The sequence below is a fragment of the Salvia hispanica genome, chromosome 2 (assembly GCF_029641045.1).
Source record: "Salvia hispanica isolate PSC_SH4W2 chromosome 2, Shi_PSC_v1, whole genome shotgun sequence".
Lineage (NCBI taxonomy): Eukaryota > Viridiplantae > Streptophyta > Magnoliopsida > Lamiales > Lamiaceae > Salvia > Salvia hispanica.
Window position 1 is genome coordinate 54,998,885 of NC_142693.1, and position 18,365 is coordinate 55,017,249.

General features: G+C 40.6%; 1 pseudogene; it reads left to right on the plus strand.

Annotated features, from left to right (window-relative positions):
• Window positions 1–6,197: 6,197 nt before the first annotated feature.
• Window positions 6,198–17,328, plus strand: LOC148932667 (uncharacterized; annotated as a pseudogene).
• Window positions 17,329–18,365: the final 1,037 nt, after the last annotated feature.

Here is an 18,365-nt window from a genome sequence, read left to right on the forward strand (position 1 = left end):
TACAAAATTAAAATAAATGCCTTAATTAGGAGTTGAGAAAACCAACTTCCTTCTAGGCAAGGACGGTAACGTTGCCTTGCTACTCAACTCTAATGCCGCTAGGTCTTGAATGGCCTCACCGATGAGATCCTTGAATATTAGTCGTTCGATGTCCAAGATGGCCTCGGACATCTCCAACGGGCAATCCTCCCAACCAAAGATCCCGTCTCCAGCTAAGTCTTTCTTGAGTACGCCACAAATGGTGCCAAACAGATCCTGAGCTGTGTCACTCTCCCTCTCCCTCACTCTTTGGAATTCCGACCACACCTTGTCCAAAGACCCAGATGAGGGCACCTTCCACGGCGGCAACCGCCTATTCCTATCGAGGATCTCGTGCACAGTATCGAAGATGAGCTTCCTCTGCAGCCTCGACACTTTGCCTGTGTCCTTTCCTTTGAGATACTGTTGGTTCTCTAGCAACAGGAAGCAGTCCGACTCTTGTGGTAGATAACGGGATGCCCTTACAACATCTGAGACGTACATGAAATCATAGTCTTGTGATGCGACGATCTCAGAGGTCCATTCCTCTTCATCCAGTCCAACACACTCATTTGTTTGCATCATTCAAACAACAAATTCATCTTGTAATGTTTTTATTTAGAGCAAAGGTGTGCATTAGTTACATTTTCCATATCGAAAAATATGGTTCCTAAAACAGTAGACTACACCATTAAATTTGAGATTTTTTTATGACAAGATGCAAGATTGTTACTAACCAGAGCATCATATATATGTATACAATGGCAATGGGACCTCCGGGTCATATTATACAATGGCAATGGACCTACGGGTCATATATATACAATGGCAATGGGACCTCCGGGTCATATTATACAATGGCAATGGACCTACGGGTCATATATATACAATGGCAATGGGACCTTCGGGTCATATACAATGGAATCCCGGGCAGATACCAGACTTGATTTGTCACAGAATAATAAGCTGAACAAAGTGACATGTGCATATGCATATGAATTTGTTTTTATTATTTATGGGTTATTGCTATATATATCGGTTGAAGAATATGTGCGATATTTTGGGATATGGAATTAAAGGTAAGATTTATATACACTAAATTGTGGCTCATATAAACCACTATTATTTTTCAGGAATAAGATATCTGTAAAGCTTTTTGGTTGACGTGGGTCGTCGGAACTGCACGTATCATCAGGTTCGGCGGCTGACGCGTTTTGGCAACCTTCTCCTCCTCATCATTTTTGCATGTAGATAAATGTGTAGTATATAGAGTGGTGAGAGGGTCCCACTACGGTTTAGAATGTTTTGAAATATGTACTTGATAAATGTAGGTATTCATAAGTTTATAATGTGTGTTTTATTTACTTGATGTGTAGATTTTTAAATTAAACTTTGAATTTATTTATAGTAGGTTTATAAGTCATAAGGGTTGAGGTGTGACAGTTTAGGTGGTATCAGAGCGGGGATAGAATCCCGCTGGGACATAACATTCATGCATATAATATGATAAGTTTTGGTTATAAGTTGCAATGCATTTGAATAATAAGGAACATGGATATTCATGAACATGCGTCACCGAGGAGAGAAGGGTCAGCCGCCTTGCATCATTCATTCACTGTTCAAGGATCTCATATACCTGCTGCATCATCTGGGGATAACCAGCATACACCTAGACTGGTTAAACAGGAAGTACAAGGGCCAGTGTTGAGGCAAAGAGGTAGAAACTTTAAAGAACTCCGAAAAATGGGAGCTGTTGACTTTTATGGGACCATTGATCCAGCTGAGGCTGAGGTATGGCTGAAGAGGACAGAGCGTGTCTTTAATCAGATGGGTTGTATTCTAGAAGAACGTTTTGATTATGCAGTGTCTCTTCATCAAGGTGATGCTTACAATTGGTGGGAAACAGTCCTGCACGCTATGATACAACCTCCAGTACTCAGTTGGGATGACTTTCTTAGAGAATTCAGTGACAAATATATGCCAGCAGTTTATCGTGATGAGAAGCAGAGAGAGTTTTTATCCCTTAAGCAGGGAGCTATGTCGGTTGCTGACTATGAAGTGAAATTTACTCAGCTTTCTCGATATGCATCTGCAATGTTGCCTACAGAACAAGATAAGTGCAGACGTTTCGAAGAGGGGTTGATATACGAGATAAGGAGCAAGATCACACCTTCAGACCTTCATTCTTATAGTGATTTGCGTGAAGCGGCTATTCGAGCTGAGAGACTGGTAAAAGAAAGACATGTTTATCTTCAGAGACAGAAGAGAGGACCACCACAATATGCCAATGAGTCGAGTCCCAGATTTGCTAGACGACAAGGCTCTTTTTCTACAACATCTAGTTTCAGTAGAGGAGGTCCATCTATTCAAAGAGGTGGACGTGCACCATCTTTTAATACTGAGTGGGCACAGGGATTCGGTATGACAACATATACACGATCTTTGTGCGTACACTGTGGAAGACCACATGTGGGGGAGTGCCGAGCTATTACAGGAACTTGTTTTTATTGCGGGCAGCAAGGGCATTGCTATAAGGAGTGCCCCTCACGACCTGATAAAATTTCCAGTGGTAGAGCAATGACACAACCTACGGTATAACCTGCAGCATCGAGTACTAGTTTTGGCCGAGGTCATGGTAGAGGGCAAACTATGAATGCTCCTATGGGTAGAGGACGAGGACAGTCAGAGGCACAAGGATCTACACTTCAGGGACATGCTCATGTGTTTGCTATAACCCAAGATGAGGCATCAAGAGCACCAGAGGTCATTACCAGTAAACTTTACTTATTTGACACTATGATATATACATTGATAGATCCGGGATCTACACATTCATTTATATCACCTGTCATAGCATCGCATTTGCATAAAGCATCTGAACCTCTGGAACATAGCTCAGGTGTACACACACCTTTGGGTGAAGTGATTATAGTATACACAGTTTACCGAGATTGTATAGTACGAGTTAATTCAGTAGACCTGCCAGCAGATTTGATTCCCTTGTTCATACATGAGTTTGATATCATCCTGGGTATGGATTGGTTGTCACGTCACCGAGCTAAAGTAGATTTTTATGCTAAAGAAGTAGTGATAGAATCGCCCGGACGAGATCAAGTGATATTCTATGGCAATCGACAAACTGTTCCAACTTGTCTTATTTCAGCTACATCAGCTTTTCGATTAATACAAGGTGGACGTGAGGCATACCTTGCTCACGTTATAGAGTGTGCTACAGTTCTTGATAATGTAAAAGATATTCCTGTTGTTAGAGATTTTCCTGATGTTTTTCCTGAAGATTTACCTGGGTTGCCACCTGATCGAGAGACAGAGTTTACAATTGAGTTGCTACCAGGTACCGCATCTATTTCGATTTCTCCTTATCGAATGTCTCTACTTGAGTTGCAAGAGTTGAAGAAACAATTACAAGAATTGTTAGATAAGGGATTTGTACGACCTAGTGTTTCACCTTGGGGAGCACCAGTATTATTTGTGAAGAAGAAAGATGGCACATTGCGACTTTGTATAGACTATCGAAAGTTGAATCAAGTGACGGTGAAGAATAAATATCCATTGCCGAGAATAGAAGATTTGTTTGATCAGCTTCAAGGTGCACAAGTGTTTTCAAAGATAGATCTTCAATCAGGATACCATCAGTTGAAGATAGCCAAAGAGGATATTCCGATGACAGCTTTTCGAACACGATATGACCATTATGAATTTTTGGTAATGCCTTTCGGACTGACAAATGCACCTGCAGCTTTTATGGCACTAATGAACAAAGTATTTCAACCATTTCTGGATCAGTTTGTGATTGTTTTTATCGACGATATATTGGTTTACACGCGAAGTAAGGAGGATCATGTCAATCACTTGCAATTAGTACTACAAGTTCTGCGAGATAAACAACTTTATGCAAAGTTGAGTAAATGTGAGTTTTGGCTAGATCATGTGGTATTCTTGGGACATGTGGTGTCAGGTCGAGGAATAGAAGTGGATCCTCATAAGGTTGAAGCAGTTTTCAAATGGAAAGTTCCTACTACAGTCACAGAGGTTCGAAGTTTCCTAGGTATGGCGGGATATTACAGACGTTTTGTGGAAGGGTTCTCGATTATTGCAGGGCCAATGACAAAGTTGTTACGAAAGAATGCTCCTTTCATACGGAGTAAAGGATGTCAGAAAAGTTTTGATGAGTTGAAGTATCGATTGACCACAGCACCTATATTGACTATTCCCACAGGTACAGGAGGGTTTGTTGTTTATAGTGACGCTTCTCAACAGGGACTCGGTTGTGTTTTAATGCAAAATGGAAAGGTAATCGCTTATGCCTCACGACAACTACGATTACATGAAGTTTCTTATCCTGTTCATGATCTGGAGTTGGTAGCTATTGTTTTTGCTTTGAAGATTTGGCGTCATTACCTTTATGGAGAAACGTTTCGAATTCTGACCGATCATAAGAGTCTAAAATATTTGATGAGTCAAAAGGAGTTGAATATGAGACAAAGATGGTGGATGGAATTGCTTAAAGATTATGATTGTACCATTGAATACCATTGACATACTTGGATTTTACATGGTTTTAGAGGGTGGTTATGTATGAATTTGATCATATTTTGTCTATTATTGGACATGTTTATATCTACTACTCTATTATGTTGGTATGTTGACCATTTTGTTAAGAATGTATAGAAAAAGGTACAAAATATGTGGATGTGCAGCAGCCTTGCTTTGAGACAATATTTACTTGAGATTTTGAAGTCCAATCAGCCCATAATACATATCATTCTCTTCGTCTTTGAAAGAGCTTCGCGTGGGTATCTTGCACGCCTCAATCGGAGTTCAGTAGAAGAAGTTAAGGCTGTTACAAGAGCACTGCGCCATCCAGAAGCTTACACGCGGCCGGGTGAATTATTACACTGTAAATTCACCCGGCCGGGTACTGTAATTCTGCGCGAAAATGGCCAGAAAGGAGTCGAAAATGACCACCCGGCCGGGTGAATTTTTCTCTTTATAATTCCACCCGGCCGGGTACGCTATTTTGGCGTATTCTTTTGCCAAAAACGCGATTTTTTATGGGAGATTAAAGGGAAAACGCCTAGGGTTAAAGAGGATTCTACACTTACCGCCTCCAACACTCACACACACCCCCAAGAACACCTTTGAGAGAGGAAATTGAAGATTAAAGACTTCCAATCGGAAGATTGAAGTTGCCATTCCATAGATTCATTCTCACATGAGTATCTTAATCTTTTCTCCATGTATTTCATAGAATCTTTTGTTTTGAACATGGTTTTTATGAAGAACATGAGTAGCTAAACCCTGTTTTATAGAATTCTTGGTGATGATGCATTGATTTCATAGTTTTTATCCAATTAATTTTGTTCTTACCTTGCTCTTGTAGTTATTTGATTATTCTTGGGCTTATTCCTTTCAATTGCTTGATCGCCACTTGATTGTGTAGGATTAATTAGATTAATCGGGAGATGAAATAATTAATCTAGAAATAAGAATAATTCACACCTTAATGCAATAAAACTCGGGAAAGTTGAGGTTTTGAGTGAGGTCTTTGACCTAATCGAGCTTTTGGGAGTTAGGGGTTTTAGGATTAGAAGGGGACTTCAATCTTAGCACCTAATCTACAGGTTTCTCACCTCGGGAGGAGGTTTAATCTATTATTGAGGTCGACTTAGTAACTCTAGAGACATCAAAAGGTAAGGCAATTTGATTGGATAAGAGCTTGGAATTGTGCATCGGATCCTTGAGTTCTACAATTTTCTCCATATTATCTTTTGACTACGTGTTTACTTGCTTTTATTTATTTATTTGTTCATTATATGCTTTTCGTAGTGTTAGAACAAAACCAAACATTTCCCGATTCTCTAGATAGTAGTCAATATTTGTTCGTGGTACTTAAGTTGATACAAATTAGTCTCTGTGGGATACGATACTCTTGCTTGCTAATTGCTACACCAGCCCCGTACACTTGGGTATCACTTGTGTTAAAATAAGTTGAGTCAAGTTTTTGGCGCCGTTGCCGGGGACTATTTTGTGTCGTTAGAGCTTAATATCGTGATAATAATTGAGGTTACTAGTCTAGATTTTATTTGCTTTATTTTCATTTTCATTTTTATTTTATTTTTTTGAGTTCTCTAATCTTGGTGTTTCTTTTCTCGGGTTGTATGCACACTCGTTCTAATGGTCCACCTTTAGAACCCATCGATCCCGAGATCGAAGCATCCAACAGGAGGAGGAACGCCCAGAGGAGGTTGAACCAGAGGATCCGCGTATCTTCACCGGGTCATAGGCGTCCACCATCCCCCGTTCAGAGAACTCCAGTACCTATTCCTTCTCCACCTCCAACACCTATACAGTACGAGCATAATTCTCCAATCCTAATGGAGAACAATGAGAACAACAATGAGGATCCAGTTATTCGTCAACTCCGAGATCAAATGGCCAACATGCAGAGGCAGTTGAATGAGCGGAACGCGAGACCACCAGTTCAGCCCGTGCAGAATCTGTATGCATATAGACGAGTTGCTAATCCACCAATCAATAATGCCGGGATTGCGGCCAACAGCTTTGAGTTAAAGTCGGGATTGATAAACAGGGCAGAAGCACATGCATTTGGTGGAACAGTTTCGGAAGATGCCAACAAGCATTTGACCAAGTTCATACAAATCAGCAACACGGTGAAGGCTAATGGGGTCTCCGATGATCAGATTCGCCTCAGACTGTTCCCTTTTTCTTTGAAGGATGATTCTAGGGATTGGTACGATAGCATGGATCCCAACTCAGTCGAAACTTGGGATGCAATGGTTGAGCTCTTCTTGGATAAATACTACCCACCGAGCGAGGCACTCAAGCGCCAAGCTGAAGTCATCTCTTATGCAATGCATCCTCAGGAGAATATTCACGAGGCATGGAAGAGATTCAAATACCTGATGAAGAGATGCCCCAACCACGGGTTAAGCCCGGGGCAACAGGTTGTAACTTTCTACAGGGGAGCCACTCCGGAGGCAATACGCGAGTTGAATATGAGCGCAGGGGGGTCACTCCTTAAGTTGGGAGAAGACGATGCATTAGAGGTGATTGAGAGGGTGGCCTCCAACGATGATGGGTGGAAGAATGAGAGAAGCAAAGCCTACAGGATGGCGTCCGCATCGGATGTTGACAAGATGGACATGATGTCCAAGCAGCTGGATTTCCTGACTACTAAGTTTGGCTATATGGAATCAGAGCCAACCGGGCTTGAAAGTGAAGCGGTGAATTACGTGCATCAATGCGGCAACAATCAGAATTTCAACAACAACAACGGCCACAATCAAGGGGGTGGTAACTTCAACAACTTTGGGAATAGAGTGTTGGTGCACGCAGCGGAAGAGCATGTAAATAAATCACATAATAATCAGATCTATTTAGCAGATTATTTAGACAAAATCTATTCGCGTAATTATCACATGTATCATGCTCATAACTTGAATTAATCATGCTTTAAGAATATTGAAAACCTAAAACATGCTTTTCTACGGAGTAGAATAATACCTAATTAATTCTCCAAAGAATTGAAGATGGCTAGCGACTTCTCCACGTGTAGCTTTAAGTACTAGACCACAAATCTTCTCTCTGGTTCCCGAACTGTACTCTAATATCAGTGTGGGCTGATCTTACTAGAATACTAGGACTTAAATAAAGAAGACAGAAGAAATCCTTTTTGGAATAGGACTCAAATTCGAAATCTCCTACAGCTGGGAGAGATCGAAATTTTCGAAAATTGCAATATGAGATATTGTGTATTTTCTGTCTCCTTTATTCTCCTATTTATATTAAGTTCCTTTTGGGCCCAGACAGGGATCTATGGAAGGCTTTGGATATGGGCTCATCCAATTTACTTTTTACTAATTAAATTGAACCCACAATTTAATATAAGTTATAATTGGAATATTACGAGCAGCCACTACAGAAGTAATATTGAACTCTCCCCATCCAAATCCGAAATTATAAGTAATCCGGGTTTCCGTTTATCTTTCATTTCCCGTGCTTAAGATTAATATGTCCATTAATTAATTAATGTCTGCTATTGACTTAATTAATTAACTTCTTATTAATTCCAAGAGTGGACTTAGCATGAAACACTCATTTATTATTCATAGAGTAATCATACTCCAACTAGCTAGGTTCCGAATAATAAAACTTAGTTTCGCGCTCCTCTTGAGGACATTATCAAACGAGACTCACCTCGTGCACGATTCAATATAATAGCAATCCTAGCACCGCTAGATATCGATCACCACTGCCCAATATATCAGGATAATTGGGCTACGAAAAACCCGCACCATTTGATAAGTCAAAGCAATGCATAATCAATACCGTATGCTCAATGCTAACCTACATTGATTAAGAAATAAATATTTATCAAGACCTCGCCTTTCAGTAGATAGCCCAAGGCAAGTCTTGCTGTTAGATCCGTTCAGTGCTATACCACACCAATGTCATCTTATTTCAGTAAGGCTTAGAAATATACGGACTGACATTGCAACCTTTCTCGATGGGTAGTCTAATTCCATCTAGGTTGTGAAATTCATATTTTTCTTTGTTTAGAACTGACCGTATTACCTTAAAGTGGACGACGCCCACAACCGGTCTACTAAAACAAAGACTTAGACTTTGTTAAGTTAACTTATACATTTAAACATGCATTAACATCCATTAAATGTAAAACATAACAACATTATGACAAAAATAATCTGTTTTATTCATTGGAAAATAAAATAAGAGTTTTACAGTATTCAATCACTCGAAACGTGATTTCTAGTATACAAACTCTAACAATCTCCCACTTATACTCAAAACACTTTCGAGTATACAAAATGTGCTAACGTCTAAATCTCCCACTTATACTGAAAGCGGATTGAGGTCTTGAATTAGTCGAACTCCCATTCCTTCAACATGGCTTTCATACGGCTTTACCGCTAACGCCTTCGTGAAAGGATCTGCCAGGTTGTTTTCTGACTCAATCTTGACCACTTGTATGTCTCCTCTCTGCACTATATCTCGAATGATATGATACTTCCTCTCTATGTGCTTGCTCGCCTTATGAGCCCGTGGTTCCCTCGAATTTGCCACAGCACCAGAGTTATCACAATAAACGGTGATGCGCTTGGGCATATTCGTAACCACACCTAAGTCCAGAAGGAAGTTCTTAAGCCATACAGCCTCCTTTGCAGCCTCCGAAGCGGCTACATACTCGGCTTCCATGGTAGAGTCTGCAATGCATTTCTGCTTTACACTCTTCCAAACTATAGCTCCACCTCCTAAGGTAAACACATATCCGGAAGTTGATTTTCTCGAATCCAGATCAGCCTGAAAGTCTGAATCTGTATATCCTAAAGGACAGAGCTCGGCTGCATTGTAAACTAGAACATAGTCCTTAGTCCGATTAAGGTACTTGAGTATGTTCTTTACGGCAGTCCAATGTCCTTGGCCGGGATTTGATTGATATCTTGCTACCATGCCAACAGCAAAGCAGATATCGGGTCTAGTACAAAGCATAGCATACATGAGACTACCAACTGCCGAGGCATATGGTATTCTTCTCATCTCTGCTATCTCAGATGCTGTCTTAGGACACATCTCTTGAGACAACTGGATGCCATGTCTAAAAGGTAGGAAACCTTTCTTGGCATCTTGCATGCTAAAGCGTCTAAGTACCGTTTCGATGTAAGATTCTTGGGATAAGCACAACATTTTCTTACCTCGGTTCCTAAGAACCTTGATACCGAGAATGTGTCCCGCATCACCCATATCTTTCATCTCGAACTGGCTGGACAACCAAGTTCGCACTGATGACAACATCTTTTTATTGTTTCCAATTAGAAGAATGTCATCTACATACAAAACTAAGAACACAACATTTCCTTTTTCAACCTTCTTATACACGCAGCTTTCATTAGGGCATTTTTCGAATCCAAACTTTTGAACAGTTTGATCGAAACACTGGTTCCATGATCTAGATGCTTGCTTGAGACCATAAATGGCCTTCTTAAGCTTCCAAACCATGTGTTCCTTGCCCTTCACTACATAGCCTTCGGGTTGTTCCATGTAGATGGTCTCCTCAAGACTCCCGTTTAGAAACGCAGTCTTAACGTCCATCTGCCATACTTCCCAATCCATGTAAGCTGCTATAGACAAAAGTATACGGATCGATTTGAGCATGGCCACTGGGGAGAAGGTCTCATCGTAATCGATACCTTCCTTTTGGGTATACCCCTTAGCCACTAGTCTTGCCTTGAAGACTTTAACTCGTCCATCGGGTCCACGTTTACGTTTGTATATCCACTTGCTCCCAATGGCAGTACAGCCTTCGGGTAGGACAGACAAATCGTAGACGTCTTTGTCTAACATAGATTGTAGTTCCGAATCCATTGCTTTCACCCATTCGCAATGATCGACATCAGCCTGCGCCTCTGCAAAATTCCAGGGATCCAGTACATTGCTGTCCGAGGAGTGATCCATACACTCACCCAAACCAATGTATCTATCGGGCTCATGAGAGACCCTCCCACTGCGGCGCGGCACTACAATATCTGGAGTATTAGTTGAAGTTTCTGGAATTGTTGTTACACTTGGTAATTGTTCTTGGTTAATGGAAGTTGAAACTTGAGTTAGCTCTTCTAGAGCAATCTCACTGCTGGACTTATGATTCATTACATAGTCTTCCTCTAAGAATGTGGCATGAGTGCTCACAATCACTTTCTGATCTCTGAGACTATAGAATTCATAAGCTTTCGTTCCTCTAGGGTATCCTATAAACACGCAAACCTCAGTCCTAGATTCCAGCTTAGTTGGATCCTTTTCCAATACATGAGCCGGACACCCCCATACTCTGAGATGTTCTAGATTGGGCTTACGCCCATTCCACAACTCATATGGGGTAGTAGGAACAGATTTAGAAGGTAAGACGTCTAAGAGATAGTTTGCAGAAGGCAAAGCATGACCCCAAAACGAAACAGGTAACCGTGCATAACTCATCATCGATCTGACCATATTTAATAAGGTCCTATTCCTTCTTTCAGCCACGCCATTCTGCTGGGGTGTGCCCGGCGCAGTCGTTTGGGATTCAATCCCAGCTACCGATAAATAGTCCAAAAACTCGGCACTTAGGTATTCGCCTCCGCGATCAGATCGCAGGCATTTGATACTCTTACCATGTTGCGTCTCTACTTTAGCCTTAAACTCCTTGAACTTGTCAAAAGTTTCAGACTTGTAGCGCATCAAATAGATGTATCCGATTTTCGAGTAGTCATCTGTAAAGGTGACGAAATATCGAAAACCGCCCCTTGCCTCGGTTGACATTGGTCCACACACATCAGTATGAATGAGCTCAAGTACTTCTTTGGCCCTATTCCCCTTTGATCTAAAAGATCTCTTAGTCATCTTGCCTTCGAGACAGGACTCACACTTCGAAAACGGTTCCTTCTCAAGACCTTTAATAAGATCTTGATCAACCATCGCATGAATCCTTCTTTCGTTGGCATGACCAAGTCTAAGGTGCCATAAGTACGTTTCATTCATTGAAGTTGAAGGTTCTTTTCTTTTCTTAGAAATTTTCGATGTAGCATTGAGTTCTGATTTACGTTGATTAAATTGTGTAGAAGTGATCGTGTACAGATTGTTTTCCATGATACCACGACAGATATAAGAGCCATCTTTCTTAATAACGCAATTGTCATCAAAAGAAATCGAATATCCATCAAAAGACAATTTAGAAACTGAAATTAAATTTCTTCTAAAAGAAGGTATCAACAAAACATTCTTCAAAATCAAAAATCTATCACTAGAAAAACGTAAATAAACGTCTCCCACTGCAACGGCCGCCACTTTCGTAGCGTCGCCCAGCTGGACCTCTATCTCACGATCATGTAGCCGTCTTGTCACCTGCATCAAGTCAGGATCAAAACATATATGATCAGTTGCTCCAGTATCAATAACCCAAGTATGAGTAGATGTCAAAGCCAAACATGACTCGACTACTAGAGCATGGTGCATACCTGTAGCCTTGCCCTTTTTAGGACAATCTGGCTTCCAATGACCTTTCTCTCCACACTTGAAGCATTTTCCAGTTTGCTTCTTGTCACCCCGCTGTTTCTTCTTTCCCTTAGCATTGTTGACTGCTACTTGGTTCGGTGCCTTTTTCTTTCCTCTTCTAGCCTTAGAGCCAGAGGAATTAGGCGCGATACTCATCATAGCTACTTTAGCTTGAACCATAAGGTCCTCCGCCGACTGAAGTTCAGTCAGCAACTCTGCTAAAGTATAATTCCGTTTGTTCATCTCAAAGTTGAGCTTGAACTGCTGGAAGCTAGGGGGAAGACTCTGAAGGATTATAGTAACCTGGGACTCGGGATCGATCGTCCCTCCCAATACCTCAATCTGGTTGAGGTGACTCATCATCTCGAGGACGTGTTGCCTCACAGACGAGCCTTCCTTCATAGACTTCGTCATGATACTCCGAAAGGCTTGAGACTTAGCCGTTCGATTCTGAGTACCAAAAAGATTTGCGAGATTTGTCATGATCTCGGCGGCAGTTTCCATGGCAGAATGCTGATGCTTGAGTACTGATGACATAGAAGCCAACATGTAGCACTTAGCCATCTCATTCGCCTTATGCCACCGTCTATGCGCATCTCGCAATGCTTGGCTGGCACTAGCAGCCGGGACAGCTGGGCGTGGAGTAGTGAGTACGAACTTGTACTCTTCTGCTGTGAGAACGATATCCAAGTTTTGTTTCCATTCGATGTAATTTTGGCCTTCGAGTTTGTTTTCTTTGAGAATGGCAGAAAGAGGATTAAAAGACATCTTGACGAATTTTATTGCACTGCAAACAGAAGATTTTACTATTTGTCATAAACTTATGTAAGGAAATTGAGTAGATTAACCATAAAACTTTTCAAAATCTTACAACAGCCAAATTAATAAATTGTATCCTCCTCTGGAGGTTAATACGCATTAAAATTTTGACAATTTACTGGTCACAACACCGACATATCAATAGCTTCCTCCTCTGGAGGTCGACATATCTAATGCTGCCTAAGCACGACCATCAGGTTTAGCATTACAGAATTTTATTTCTACAACACACTCCCATAACAATGTTCATGTGTTGATAACAAAACCAAGCTATCTCATAAATTCTGATTGAACCCTGAAACTCGCAGTTCCTTAGGATTATTGTCCCTACTCTGTAGGTGGCGATAATATTAGGAACCACTTTCTAGTTCATTCTATTTATTATTTGAGAAGTCCGCCCTTATGAACTTACTGTTTTCGTAGGATTATTGTCCCTACTCTGTAGGTGGCGATAATATTAGAAAATCAGCTTCACAAAATGTGGCAGTCCAACCGATGGAGACCATATATAAACTATAAGTTCATAATTATCGCTTAGACATTTGGGTTATGGTTTTAATTAATTATCCTTTAGCCTTAAGGCAGATTAAGACTAATTAAATTCTGTTGGTATTTAATTTACTGGATAATTAAATCTTTTATTATCTTTAATATCTTAGTTTAGGAATTATTGTTCTAGAATTTAATTCTTATTCACGTCATTCTATAAGATATATCTAAAATAAAGTACATTATTTATAATCTTAATTAGACATGAAAAATTAAATTCATATAATTTCCAAGTTCAAGATTAGGAAGAAAATTAAAATATATTATTTAATGTAATCTTATATATATCTTATCTTATTATAGATTCTAGATATATTATATTTAGGAAACTATTAAATTATTCTTATCTATATCATCTAGGATATAAAATATTCATAGATATAGAAAATAATCCAAATATTCCTAAAATCTAGGGAAATCTTCCCAAAATATTTTATTTCATTAAATAATATTATTTTTAATGATTTCTATTAATTTAGGAATTAAATAATCATTAAAATAATCTTTCGTCATTATCTTGCGATTCGAGGTTTGCACGAATCAACACGACGAAGATTTGAAGACTCCTCCCGGAGATGCTCGCCGGAGCGGCGTGTTCGCCGCCCGACCACCGCCGACAGTTCGCACCGATGGCGCGCTGCTTCCTTCTCCCTTCCGCGGCATCGCCGCATCTCCCTCCGTCAACGTCAAGCCAGAAAGCACAGCCGGAGCCGCGACTTTCCGGCGATCTCCCACTGCCCAACGAGCTCGCGCGCTCCAGCAGACGCCGCCTGCCGGCGTTGCTGCTCTCGGTTGCGCCTCGTTAGGGCTGGGTCGACTAGGATTCTAGGGTTAGGGTTAGGGTTTCGTCGGATTCTTGGCGCCTCGGCAGCTCTCGGACGAGCCACCACGCCGTTTTCCTTTGCACGACGTCGCAGGCTGCCGGCCAAGGATCGTGGTCTCGACCGGCGACGCGCACGAGCCCATGCTCGTCGGCGTGTCGCCGCGTGATCGCGTCCTTCGGCTCCCTAATTTACGTCGGCGATAGTCGAGTTTTGGTCGGGGCCGGCTAGGGTTTTGCGGGTTCGGCCGGTGGCGCGCGCGAGTCCAATCTCGCCGGCGCGTCGCCCCTTGCCCGTGACTCTCGGCTCCCACTCAATTCGACAACCCTACTTCGATCGAACATAGTGTGATTCGTCCCGGCGCAAGCGCCGACGAATCACACATCTAGTACGTTCGAATAATTCAAGTTCTATGATTCGAAAGTTCTTGAGTTCATCATGCATAATCAAAAATAACAAAAACACAAGAACATGCTTCGTAATCAAATAAGACATGCATACATGAATTTCGCGAAATTTAAATCCAAATAATCAGAGCCAAAGACTGGCTCTGATACCAGTTGTTGGTGCACGCAGCGGAAGAGCATGTAAATAAATCACATAATAATCAGATCTATTTAGCAGATTATTTAGACAAAATCTATTCGCGTAATTATCACATGTATCATGCTCATAACTTGAATTAATCATGCTTTAAGAATATTGAAAACCTAAAACATGCTTTTCTACGGAGTAGAATAATACCTAATTAATTCTCCAAAGAATTGAAGATGGCTAGCGACTTCTCCACGTGTAGCTTTAAGTACTAGACCACAAATCTTCTCTCTGGTTCCCGAACTGTACTCTAATATCAGTGTGGGCTGATCTTACTAGAATACTAGGACTTAAATAAAGAAGACAGAAGAAATCCTTTTTGGAATAGGACTCAAATTCGAAATCTCCTACAGCTGGGAGAGATCGAAATTTTCGAAAATTGCAATATGAGATATTGTGTATTTTCTGTCTCCTTTATTCTCCTATTTATATTAAGTTCCTTTTGGGCCCAGACAGGGATCTATGGAAGGCTTTGGATATGGGCTCATCCAATTTACTTTTTACTAATTAAATTGAACCCACAATTTAATATAAGTTATAATTGGAATATTACGAGCAGCCACTACAGAAGTAATATTGAACTCTCCCCATCCAAATCCGAAATTATAAGTAATCCGGGTTTCCGTTTATCTTTCATTTCCCGTGCTTAAGATTAATATGTCCATTAATTAATTAATGTCTGCTATTGACTTAATTAATTAACTTCTTATTAATTCCAAGAGTGGACTTAGCATGAAACACTCATTTATTATTCATAGAGTAATCATACTCCAACTAGCTAGGTTCCGAATAATAAAACTTAGTTTCGCGCTCCTCTTGAGGACATTATCAAACGAGACTCACCTCGTGCACGATTCAATATAATAGCAATCCTAGCACCGCTAGATATCGATCACCACTGCCCAATATATCAGGATAATTGGGCTACGAAAAACCCGCACCATTTGATAAGTCAAAGCAATGCATAATCAATACCGTATGCTCAATGCTAACCTACATTGATTAAGAAATAAATATTTATCAAGACCTCGCCTTTCAGTAGATAGCCCAAGGCAAGTCTTGCTGTTAGATCCGTTCAGTGCTATACCACACCAATGTCATCTTATTTCAGTAAGGCTTAGAAATATACGGACTGACATTGCAACCTTTCTCGATGGGTAGTCTAATTCCATCTAGGTTGTGAAATTCATATTTTTCTTTGTTTAGAACTGACCGTATTACCTTAAAGTGGACGACGCCCACAACCGGTCTACTAAAACAAAGACTTAGACTTTGTTAAGTTAACTTATACATTTAAACATGCATTAACATCCATTAAATGTAAAACATAACAACATTATGACAAAAATAATCTGTTTTATTCATTGGAAAATAAAATAAGAGTTTTACAGTATTCAATCACTCGAAACGTGATTTCTAGTATACAAACTCTAACATAGAGCACATCCCAACTTGTCTTATGGGAATCCTAACAATGCCCTATAGCCACCTCCGGGGTTTCAAGTGTCGAATGGACAAGTCGTTGAGCCGAAGAAGAATGAGCTTGGAGATGTCTTGATGACGTTTATGAAGCAGACAGGGGAAATTATGGCCAATTCTGATAAGAGACTGAAGCAGGTAGAGACAGATGTGCAGAGCTTGAGTATTCACATGAAGAGCATCGATACTCAGATGAGCCAGATTTCACAGGCTGTGGGTATTCAACATCAACCGGGCCAGTTTCCCTCACATACCATTGTCAATCCCAAAGACTGCAAGGATTGCAAAGCCATCTGTGCGACCATTCAACCCGATGAAGTGGAAAAAGAGGTGGATGAAGAGACTGCAGAGGATAATGTTGTTGAGAAAGAGAAGAAACAACCTGAACCACCTCGATTGGAGCCATATACTCCTAAGATACCGTTCCCTAGCCGAATCAAGAAGAAGGTTGTGGATGAGAAATTTGAGAAATTGTTGAACATCTTTAGGAAGGTGAATGTGGATATCCCACTAGTAGAGGCTCTTCAACAAATGCCTATGTATGCAAGGTTCCTAAAAGACGTGATCTCCAAGAAGAAAAAGTGGGTAAACTACGAAACAGTGAGCATGTCGGAGAATTGTAGTGCCATAATCCAGAAGAAATTGTCGGCAAAGCTTAAGGACCCTGGAAGTTTCAACATATCATGTGCCATTGGTGACGACAAACACATGAAGGCACTTTGTGATTTGGGGGCGAGCATCAACTTGATGCCCCTATCCTTCTTTAGGAAGATGAAAATCGGCACTCTCAAGCCGACTAGAATCACGCTCCAAATGGCCGATAGATCCGTCACCTATCCTGAAGGGATCATAGAAGATGTGTTAGTGCGGGTAAATGACTTTATATTTCCCGTTGATTTTGCCGTGCTTGACATGGAAGAAGATAGGAATGTGCCGCTTATCCTTGGTCGGCCATTCTTAGCGACGGGGAAAGCATTGATTGATGTTTCAAGGGGAGAGCTTACCCTCCGCATGGGCACCAAACACCATATCTTCTCCATCTACAATGCCATGGGGAGTCATAAGGTGGAAGAGCTTACTATGAAGAAAGAGTGCAAAGTTGTGCCCGTTGTACAGGTTCAGAAGGATCAAATGGTAAAGCCCAAGGTCGAGAATATTTCCTTACCACAGTGTCTATTTGGCCCATGTGGTGGATCAATTCACTGCAAAGGAAGACAAAGAGAGCCCAAGAAGGCGAAGGAAAAGGAAGCAATAATATCGATCACACCGAAAGTAGAGCTCAAATCAAATGATAACATGGTGAAGAAGACTTGGTGGAAGAAGAGGTTGTTGGCAAGAATGTACCTGGTTGAACACGAAGAAGAAGCCAACAATCCCATTGATATGGGAGTGAAATGATGAAAGCTGTATGAAGACGTCGAGCCAACGACGATAACCAAAGGCACTATAGGGGAGGTAACCCCTAGTAGGTAACTTTCAGATTATTTTTGCTTTAGTTTGCCTATCATATAAGTCTCCCTTCTCCACCAACTTTTCAAACTTATTCTTTGCATAGCCTTGAATAAGTTTGGGGGGTGATATGGTGGATAGTGAGCCTTATGAGGTATTTTACTACTTTATTTTTGTTTCAAATTGATTAGTTATCTTTTGTTGCTTTTATTTATGTTTTAGGGTAGATTTGTTTTGCTTTAGACCTCTGTGAGTTGTTTTGGTTTTGGTTGTTGTGGAATTGAATTTTGATTTTCTTGGGATAAAGACTAGTTGTTAATGATAAAAACTTAATCCATCTTTTAAGCTATCATGGTTTTTGACTTAAGAGTTTGAGTAATAAGTGCATAAGTAACGAATTGCTTGTTTGCCTTGATTCATGCTATTACCCGAGTGAGATTTGAGCCAAAACTTCTTTTTTTGTGTGATTTTATCATATGCTTGTTGTTGTTTCTAGAACTTGCTCCTAATCATATGAAATCAACATAGTGAATGTGAATTTAGGAGATG